Raw genomic sequence first — 10553 nt, forward strand, 5'->3', positions numbered from 1 at the left:
CGGGGATGTGTGTCTGGTTGGCCAGAGGAGAGGAGGGGTTTGTAAGGGGCCATCTATCTCTAGGCTCATGACTACAAGTTTCTCGGCTCTCAGCACCTCATTCTTGCCACAGCGAAGCCATACAGGCCTACCCTGGACGGCTTCCCAGTCTGGTCGCACTCAAACAGGGATGCCCTGAAGACCCCAGGTATGTATGCAGCTTTATGTCCCAGGAGAGGAGGAAGGTCAAAACCTCAAACAAACTCAATTCAGCTCATTGCAAAATTTCACAGGACTCTGGTCCATCTCTGCAGGAGACTTTTCTGGGTCTTTGTTCTGAACCCCATACTTATTATAAAGACAGAGGGTAAAACACCTGCCATGCAAGTATAAGAACCTGAGTTTGACTCCCCATGTAAAGCAGAGCACAGTAGCACACTCTGTAATCCCAGTGCTCCTATGGCAAAATGGGAGAGACAGGAGAATCCCAGAATCACCTAGGCCAGCTAGCCTGCCATGTGCAGTGGAAAACCTGCTCTCTCCACTAGGCAAGGAATCCTTTTGTCTTCTGAAGTCCCTAGCTGGGACCGCAGGGACACACCACCGTGTCTGACTTGAGTCTTTCTCCTTGACATCGGTGATCTTTCCCTGGGGATGAATCCTCTCTGCTTTTGAGGAATCAATAGCTATTATACACAGGTTTCTAGCTCTTTCTGTACAATTAGCACTTGTACAGTCAGGTATCCCTGTTGCCAGCTAAGTCTGAACAGTTTTGGTATCATGTTATAATAAATGGCGTTGTATAATAAAGTGACAATGTAGTCTCCATGACTCTGTTTCTCTGCACTGAAACCCTGACTGAGACACTTAATATTTTAAAGAATTCCTTTGTGCTTTTATTTGCTAATCTCTCTATATTGAGGTGAGCTATTCATGACAGCATTTTAAAATTTATTTTATGCATATGAGTGTTTTGCTTGTATGTATGTCTGTGCACCATATGTGTGCCTGGTACCTGCAGAGGTCAGAAGAAGACATCAGCTCTCCTGGAACTGGACATGCTGGTGCTGGGAATCAAGCTGGGTCTTCTGCAAGAGCAACAAGTGCTCTTAACCCCCTGTGCCCCTTATTACAGTTTTTACATAAATTTACAGATGTTAACAGTGTACACAATTCCTGCAGAGTGGTAATTCTCATTTTAAACAGGAAGCCAATGTCCATGACCTGTGGATTTTAGTGGTGAGGGATTTTGCTATGGTTGTTTTGTTTTGTTTTGAAAGAGTTTCATATAGCCCAGGCTGTACTACTATGTAGGCACAGACAACCCTGAACTCCAAATCCTCCTCCACATCCCAAGTGCTAAGATCATAGGCATATGCTCCCACACCCAGTTCTAGGCTGAGCTTCATAAGTTTGTTCAGGAGACTTGTTGACAAATGATTGACCATGGATGTCCAGGCTTTTTCTGTAGGAACAGGGACTAGTGGGGCCTGAGGGGCAAAGGTGCTGGTGTTGGGGATGAACCTCTGAACTGGTGCTGGTGTTGGGGACAGTTTCTGTCAGGGCTTGCTAGGGCTTCTTAACCTGGGGAGCAGGGAGGAGATGGGTACAGACTAGCCCTTGAGAGTCCCTTAAGGATTCAAAGATTGTGCCTAGAGGGTTTTTAGAACATCCCTGCTGGGTTTGGCTCTTTACCTGATGAAGTATGAGGAGCCGTATTTTAGCCATTGGCACAGCCATGGAGGTATATTCTGGCAGAATGGTAGCCTGGCCCACAGGATGGCTCACAGAGATCCTTATTTGGGTCTGATGAGATTCTTGGGACACACAGGTTGGGGATCTCTAAGCAGAGGACTGGCAAGTAGAGATATTGGCAGATGAACAGAGCCTTTTAGAGGAAGAAGTCCTAGAGATAGATGTCCAGGATGGAGAAGAGCCCATTGCAGTGACTAGCATCCAGCAAGGGTTTCACCAGAAATATGTTTCCCCAAGGGCTGTGGAGGGTAACAGTTAAGGTACAAATAGTCTGGGCTTCTACACCTTCACAACCCTCCTTGGACAGGAGAATCAACCCCTTTGTTACCCACCAGTTGTCAGGAATCCTTTCATTCTGTCCATTTAGAATCTGTGAGTAGGCAAAGAGAAACTCCTTCGGTAAGTGCCCAAGACAGATCCAGAGGCTTAGAGCTCCAGACCCAAAAATGAGGGACCTACGGCTCAAGCCTTTAGAAGCCAGAGAGTAGTATGGCAATGTACACGAGTAATCCCAGCACCCTGGAGGGGCTGAAGCAGGAGAATTGCCCAAGAAGGAGAGGGTGGAGTCCTAGAGGAGGGCCTAGGATAGGTAGAATGGTGGTGAGGCCTAGGAAGAGTCAAATGACTCAAAAGTATTTAAACCTCCTCAGCCAGTGAGGAGGTTGACAGAACCAGAGAAGGAGATTGCAGACAAGAGTAAGGGAAGAAGAGGTAGGAAACAGGAAGGAGGTGGAACCACTGTAGGGAGTGCATGAAGTATGATGCTTTGGGTTTGAAACATTCTCTCGTAGGCTCACCAATTTGAACACTTGGTTCCCAGCTGGTGGTGCTGTTTGGGAAGGTTGTAGAATTTTCAGGAAGTAGGGTTTTGCTGTGGGAATTGGGTGAATGATGGTAACCCACATGGTATAGCCCTTCCCTGGTTCCGGCCTGAATTTTCACTCTGCTTTCAGACTGCTGGTGCAATGTAACCATCCACTCTATACTCCTGCTTCCTGCTACCATGTCTTCTTGCCATGATGGACCAGATCCTCTCAAACCACCATCCAAATAAATACTATTATCTTCTTTCAAGTATCTTTATGCTTCTTTGAGGTATATTTTATCACAGGGAAAAGAAAATTCATAAAGGAAATTGGTGTTGTGAAGTAGGGTTGTTGGTGTGACCATTTGGTTCATAAGTCTTTGGCATTGGTTTGTAGAATGTCGAAGAATCTGGGGCTATAGGCTAGGAAAGCCTGAGAATGCTATAAACAGAGGGCATAGTTCTGTGGGACATTCTCAAGAGAACTATGGACAATAATATGTGGTTTCAGAAGGCAACAAGCGGGGCTGGAGAGATGGCTCAGCGGTTAAGAGCACCGACTGCTCTTCCAGAGGTACTGAGTTCAATTTCCAGCAACCACATGGTGGCTCACAACCATCTGTTATAAGATCTGGTGCCCTCTTCTGGTGTGCAGATATACATGGAAGCAGAATGTTGTATACAAATAAACAAATAAAATCTTAAAAAAAAAGGCAACAAGCATCTTATTGAGACTTGAACTAGAAGCCATTTTACATTCTGGCAAAATACTTACCTACATTCTGCCTTTGTTCTGAAGATATGCATGATTGCTATCAAGATCTGGGCAGTGGAGGCACACACCTTTAATCCCAGCACTCAGGAGGCAGAGGCAGGTGGATCTCTGTGAGTTCAGGACCAGTCTGGTCTACAGAGCTAGTTCCAGGACAGCTAGGGCTGTTACATAGAGAAACCCTGCCTTGAAAAACAAAAACAAAGTCCAGAGACAAAACATAGTTCAAGAGAAATGGACAAGGCAAGACAGTCCTTTGAGATTCCTGCTTCACAGAAGAGTCTACCAGACATTCTGTAGGACACAGAGGAAAATGACTGACAAACTTTTCCAATACAAGGCAGGACAGTCCTTCAAATTTCCTGCTTCACTGAAAAGTCTGCCAGATATTCTAGGCCTGTAGGCCAAATATGGATGCCCCAATGTTGCAGAGGAATTTTGGGTGACTGTCAGGGCAGCCAGCTGTCTCTGTTGTAAGGTAATATTACATCCTTCTGGGGTCCTTGAATGAGTTAAAGACTAACTAGAGTTATACTTTCTCTTAGTTATGATAGAAAATAAATTTGGAATCACTAAGATAAAGTAGATCATTGAATATTTTCTCTGAATTTGCTAAACAAATGGACTGAATATTATAAATATAATTCATTTTGGGGGCGGGGGTCAAGACAGGGTTTCTCTGTGGCTTTGGAGGCTGTCCTGGAACTAGCTCTTATAAACCAGGCTGGTCTCAAACTCACAGAGATCCGCCTGCCTCTGCCTCCTGGGACTAAAGGTGGGTGCCACCACCGCCCAGCTATAAATATAATTCTTAATTGAGATCTGTGTTTAAGTTAAAACCTTCCATTTTCATTTAGACAAAAAGGGGGAAATGTTGTGGAATATTAGCTTATTGTTTATGCTGTGGAATATATGTTTAATAATGTAGAGATGTGTTGTGCTCTTTTATATTGCATTTGATTAACTCTGTAAAGCTATGTTACTTTGCCTGCCTAAAGCAACTGATTGATTTAATTCTTTTTTTTAAAGATTTTATTTATTTATTATGTATACAACATTCTGCTTCCATGTATATCTGCACACCAGAAGAGGGCACCAGGTCTCATAACGGATGGTTGTGAGCCACCATATGGTTGCTGGGAATTGAACTCAGGACCTCTGGAATAGCAGCCGGTGTTCTTAACCTCTGAGCCATCTCTCCAGCCCCTGATTGATTTAATAAGGAGCTGAATGGTCAATAGCTAGGCAGGAGAGGGATAGGTGGAACTGCCAGGCCTAGAGAATAAATAGGAAGAAAATCTAGGCTTGAGAGAAGAGTGAAGAGCCAGAAAAGGAGGAGAGGATGTCAGGAGTCAGTCACCCCGCCACACAGCCAGCCATGGAGTAAGAAGGAAAGAAAGATATATAGAATAAAGAAATTTGAAAGTCCAGAGGCAAAATATAGTTAAAGAGAAACAGGATAATTTAAGTTAGAAAAGCTGGCTAGAAACAAACCAAGCTAAGACTTGGTGGTGGACTCTCAAAGAGCAAAAAAAAAAACCCAAACCAACCAACCAACCAAACAAACAAAAAGCAACTACAATTACAGCTCTGAAGAAAAAGGTATCCTGGCCATTGGAAGCCAGGCAGTACCCATAAATGTTACAGCTCTGAAGAGAAAGGTATCCTGGCTATTGGAAGCCAGGCAATACCTGTAAATGTTCAGGCTCTGCTCTGCTCTGCTGAGGGAGTTTCCCAGCAGAGATGTAGCAGTTCTGCTCCACTCTGGCGAGAGCCATTATAACTCTGCTCTGGTGAAAGTTGTTACTTCTCTGTCCCATTCCACTTCAGCAAGAGAAGGTCTTCACTCAAACCTCATTCAAGAGATTTATTGGAAGGAAGAAATGCTAGAGAGTGGCTGCCTCTGCCAGGGTGGAAAAAGGCAGCTTCAAACTGAATAGGTACAGGGATTATATAGGGTTTCTTGGGGGCAGAGTTATCTAGGGTGAAATTTTTAGGGCTTTAATCCCTGAGCTTGAACAAGCTCAGAGATTGGCTGGATTTTGTGCTCAGGGATTGGTTGGTTTTCATGTTGAGTTGGTCAGGGGCAGGGTGTGTTTCTTTAGCTCTGATCTCAGGACCAGGGTGTGTTTCTTTTTTTTTTTTTCTTTTTTTTTTTTTTTTTTTTTTTTTTTTTTTTTTTTTTTTTGGCCCTTTTTAACCTTTTGGCTCTGGTTTCAGGGGCAGCGAATTGGCTCTGGTCTCAGGGTCAGGGTTTGTTTCTTTAGCTGGCTCTCTTACCCTACACCCCCTCCCAAATTAATTATAAATGAAACAAGCAAAAACCCCACCTTACTCCACAGTCTTTCCAGCCTCTCCAACACTTCATTCATCCTGGCGGTACAGGAAGCTGCAGTGTGTCATGTGGTATACACCCTTTTGTCAAATCAGCTCCACCCACAAATGTTCATTGCAGTGGATCATTGGTCTAGTTCAAGGCCTCTGGCCTCTGGCACACCATCATCCCTAGACACTCACCAAAACTCCTCTTGGCTATCCGGCTGTTGCCCTGAGTGGTAGGATCACTTAATGAGCTCCCAGCAGGTCATAGCTTGGGTAGAGGTTAAGATGGACCATCCCAAGGTCCAGGATGTGGGCCTGGGTGGTAGCTGAACCGGTCAATCTGGGCTTCTGGGACTACCCCTGTTAGGTGAGGGGTGGATCCAGCTCTCCTGTGCCCTTGCCATTGCAGTGTCCAGGGAGGATCAGGGCCAGCTATCCCAGAACCAGTGAAGGGTGAGGCTGGCTCAGCACAGCCCTCAGATTTCAACATGGATGGTTACAATGGCTCCCTGTGGTAACATGGGCCATGGACATCAGCCCAGACCCCAGCTGCAGCAGCTTGGGCCCAGATGGCACCATGATCAGTGTGGCCCAAGTGGCAGCATGGCCCTTTTAACACCAATATGGTCTCAGATGGCTGACCAGAATACACCAGGTACAAAACAATTTCACAACCTTCTGCACAGCCCTCACTAGTAGCAGGAGCCATAGACATCATCAACACAGACCCTGGCTATCTTATGGCTACAGACCCAGACATAGGGCCTGCAGTTCAGGACCAGATGTCATCATGGCTCCAGGTGGCAGCACAGGCCACTCAGATGAGCATGGCCTCAGCAGCAGCATGGTGCTCGGACACCAACAGGACTACAGGTGGTGGTGCAGACCTCAGGCATCCTTGTGGCCTTTGGTGGCAACATGAGTCATGGATGTCAACACAGATCCTGGCTGCAGTAGGACCATGGATTCAGACATGCTCTTTGGGAGCAGCCTGGGCCTGGATGTCACCCTGGCAAGCAGCCCCCCCCCCCACATCAGCCCATTCCTCACCACTTTTGCGTCTTCCTCTCTACCTCTCTCCACAGCACATAAACCACTCTGCTCCTCTTTCTCTCCCATTTCTCCACCATATACTTGCTCATCTTATTGGCATCTACCTACCCAGCGCAAAAAGGCCTGTGGATGTCTTCAGCCAGCCTCGGACTGTGAGGACCCAAACTGTCCTGTGGGTGTCTTTCACCCATCTGGGCTGAGTGGCTACAATAAACATTTTTTCATGAGACTGAATTCAAAAGCAATGGACTAATTTGTTTGATATGGAAAATGTTACCATAGCATAGCATCCAGGTCATGGTATGTTTTTTATTCGCTGCCTTTAGACAGGTTTACAGAGAGAACAAAGAGACACAAATGTGCCAAATGGCAAGTAATGGAATATACACATCGTTAAAGTTGTGGACAGGGTAGGTAATGTGAGTTTTGGCAAAACAGCTTCAATTGTTAAAGAAATCAGTACAACTAGGGAGAAGCTGAGCACTTTGCACTGGACACTAGGAATAGTGACTTGAGGGCAAGATCCCACCCAGGGAAGGCTCAAGGGTGTAAGACTGGAGGTTATCCCTTTGGAAGCAGAGTGCTTCTGCTGGAGTCCCTTGCTTAAAATTCACAACCTAGAGAGAGTATTTTCTCTGGTTCAGCTGTAGGCACTTGACCACTGCCATCACTATCCAAGAGACCAGGTATATCATGAGCTGGCAGCAGAACTTTGTGTCATTGTCCACATAGTGCTGGTTTTGCAGGCATGCAAAGTTGAAGAGATATGGGGTCATGGAGGCTTGCACCAAGTTTCCAGAAAGTTGCCAAGGCTGGGCAATGTGAAACAGGGGCTGATTCCCTTCATGAAGATCCTGAATGAGCATGAAGCTGAAACCTAAATTGCAATGGAGACCACAGTATTCCAAATTTTGGAATTTGTAAATTCCAAAAATGTGGAACATCTGCCAAGGAAAGCTACAGGCAATGAGTGGAGCCAGCCCGAGAAGGAGGCCATGTGTGTTGAAGGCAACAGAACTGTAGGGACAAGGTTCTCAACTCTGTTAGAGCCCAGATGATGCCACCATGAGCCGCAGATTCTGGACATTTGCTGCATTTTGATCTTCATTTATTTATTTATTGGTCTGATCTTACCTGACTATCTTTTTGTTCCTTCATTTTGGAATGGGAATGTTTGTTTACTGTCATGGTATACTTGAAGTGTGTAACTTGGTTTTTGATTTTGTGAGGCCTCACAATTAAGAGTTTGCTTTGAAGCCAGGTAGTTAATCCCAGCACTTGGAAGGCAGGGGCAGGTGGATCTCAGTGAATTTGAGGCCATCCTGGCCTACAAAGTTAGTTCCAGGACAGCCAAAGCTGTCTCAAACAAAACAAGATAAAGAAGAAAGAAAAAAGTTTGGACTTTGGACTTTTGAGCAATGTTGGAATTGTGTGGTTGTATTGGGACTTTGGAAGTTAGATAACGTCCTATGGAGGTCATGTGAGGAATATGAAATTGCTTCTTTCAGATATCCTTTTTTTTTTCCCAGATAGGGTTTCTCTGTGTATCCCTGGCTATCCTGGAACTCACCCTGTAGACCAGGCTGGCCTCAAAACTCACAGAGATCCATCTACCTCTGCTGCCCAAGTGCCTGGCTTAAAGGCATGCGCACCATGCCTGGCTTGAGATAATGTATAGATAAAAAAGTTCACCATTTGAAAGTAACTTGATTAATTTTGGCTGGATTACTGTTTCCATAATAAAAATATAAGATAAATCCTTAGAATTTATAAAATACACATTTCCATCATATATTAGTGATTTTTCTTCTTGTGAGAAAACACGTGACCAAAGCAACTTGAGGAAGGAAGGGTTCTCTTGGCTTGCAGTTTCGAAGGTACACATTCTATCATGTCGGCAAGGCACGGCAGTAGAAGACAGGCAGTCTATATGTGCTGGTTAGCAGTCCAGAGGTAGAGTATTGCTGCATTGAGGCCTTCCTTCAGCAGTTCAGGGATTGAGGGGGATCCACAAAAACCTCAAACTAATCATTCAACTAGACTTTTCTACCTGAAGGGGTAAAACTTGACTCTCTGGGGCTGGCAAAAAGGGAAAAAATGTACACACTTTTAGGGCCTCTCTATCATCTTCTCTTTTCTTTATTTCTTTTTCTTACCTCTATCCAGATGCATCCCCTCTGTCTCTCTTGTGTCTTCCTTCTCCATCTTTCCTGGTGCTTTCCTTCTACAGTGTCATTATTTTTCCCCTTACAGTTTATATACCCCAGCAGAATCCTTCAAGCAATACAAAAATTATGTGGTTACATTCTATTTTCAAGTGAATGATTACAATGAATACAAGTAAAAAACATGTTTTTCATATCCCTTACATGATTAAACATTTTACATATTATAGGTGAAAAACAAATTATCTCCACGAATCCACATATATTCACATCCAAATAACTTGTTACAGATTACCAGAGTGTAAGCAAGCAAGGTATTTTTCTCAGCTAGTTCTTTTCCAGGGAAGCTGCAATTTGTGGTTACAAAGAAAGGATCAATTACTTTATTATTTATCTCAAAAGGTAATCTTATAAAAAAAACTTCAAAGAATCACAAATCTAAGCTTCTATATATAAAAAACAACCAACCAGCTATATTTTAGTCTTCAGGGTGCATACCCACTCACCAACAGATTCTTATATCAGGAAGCTGAAGGCAGAAATGGGTACAAGAAATTAATTGCCACCTTTGATCACCAATCCATCCTAGCAAGAAAGGCAGTCAGCTAATAATAACTGGGCCATCTTTGTTTTTGTTTCTAGACCTCAACAAGTCCCTCACTCAACTATGTGCCTTTCTAAACTTTAAATTGTTCCCTGGGGTTGTTTTTTTTTTAACCTCAAAACCTTAACTTAACTTTAAATCATTATTTAAAGCTCTGTTTTAGCTACAATGCATACTGAAACCTGTGAACACATCTCGCAACATTAAAAGAACTTGAGCTAGCCTAGCTTCTGGGACACAATTGTTTTCCTTAATCATTAACCTAAGTCACAGTCTATATGGCTCCTCAAGATAAACTCATAAATCCTAGCTGTGTGGCACTTCCTTGGTCTTATTTTCTATCAGGGGTGGGGGCAATACCATATCCTGTATTAATTTACCTATATTAAGTTTACTACTAAACTAACTTCTATCACAATCCCTTACTATAATTATTAAAAACCCTCAACCATCAAAATTCTATTTAAGCTATAAAATCATTGCTTCAGTTAAACAGTTCAGCTTAGGAGGAAATCATCATCATCGTAATCCACAGCCAAAAACCCAGTAGAGGCCGGGAGTTGGTGGCACAAGCCTTTAATCCCAGTACTCGGGAGGCAGAGGCAGGCGGATCTCTGTGAGTTCGAGGCCAGCCTGGTATCCAGAGCGAGTGCCAGGATAGGCTCCAAAGCTACAAAGAGAAACCCTGTCTTGAAAAACAAACAAACAAACAAACAAAAAAAGCCCAGTAGAACGTGATATTTCCATGAGGTAATCACAACTATATTAAAGGCAGTGTTGATTCCCCCACATTCATTCACACCATTCCAGACATCAGAGAAAAATGGGAATGGCAAACATGTAAAGACACAGCAGTAACAAGAGAGACATTCTGGGGCTGAAGTCCTCTGGGCTTTGCCTATCTGAGAGTCTCCCATCAGAGCTTTGAATGCTGGTGGGCTGATCTGAAGTGGATGGCCACCTGTTGCTATTCTGGCATGGCCACTGGCAGCACAGGCAACAAGAAAGGGTAGTAGGGTAAACCTCAAGGCCAGGCATCTCGGGGGTGGGGAGTCGGGGGTGGGGTTGGCGCACACCTTTAATCCTAACACTCAGGAG

Source organism: Cricetulus griseus, chromosome 2 (assembly GCF_003668045.3).
Source record: "Cricetulus griseus strain 17A/GY chromosome 2, alternate assembly CriGri-PICRH-1.0, whole genome shotgun sequence".
In the NCBI taxonomy this organism is placed as follows: domain Eukaryota; kingdom Metazoa; phylum Chordata; class Mammalia; order Rodentia; family Cricetidae; genus Cricetulus; species Cricetulus griseus.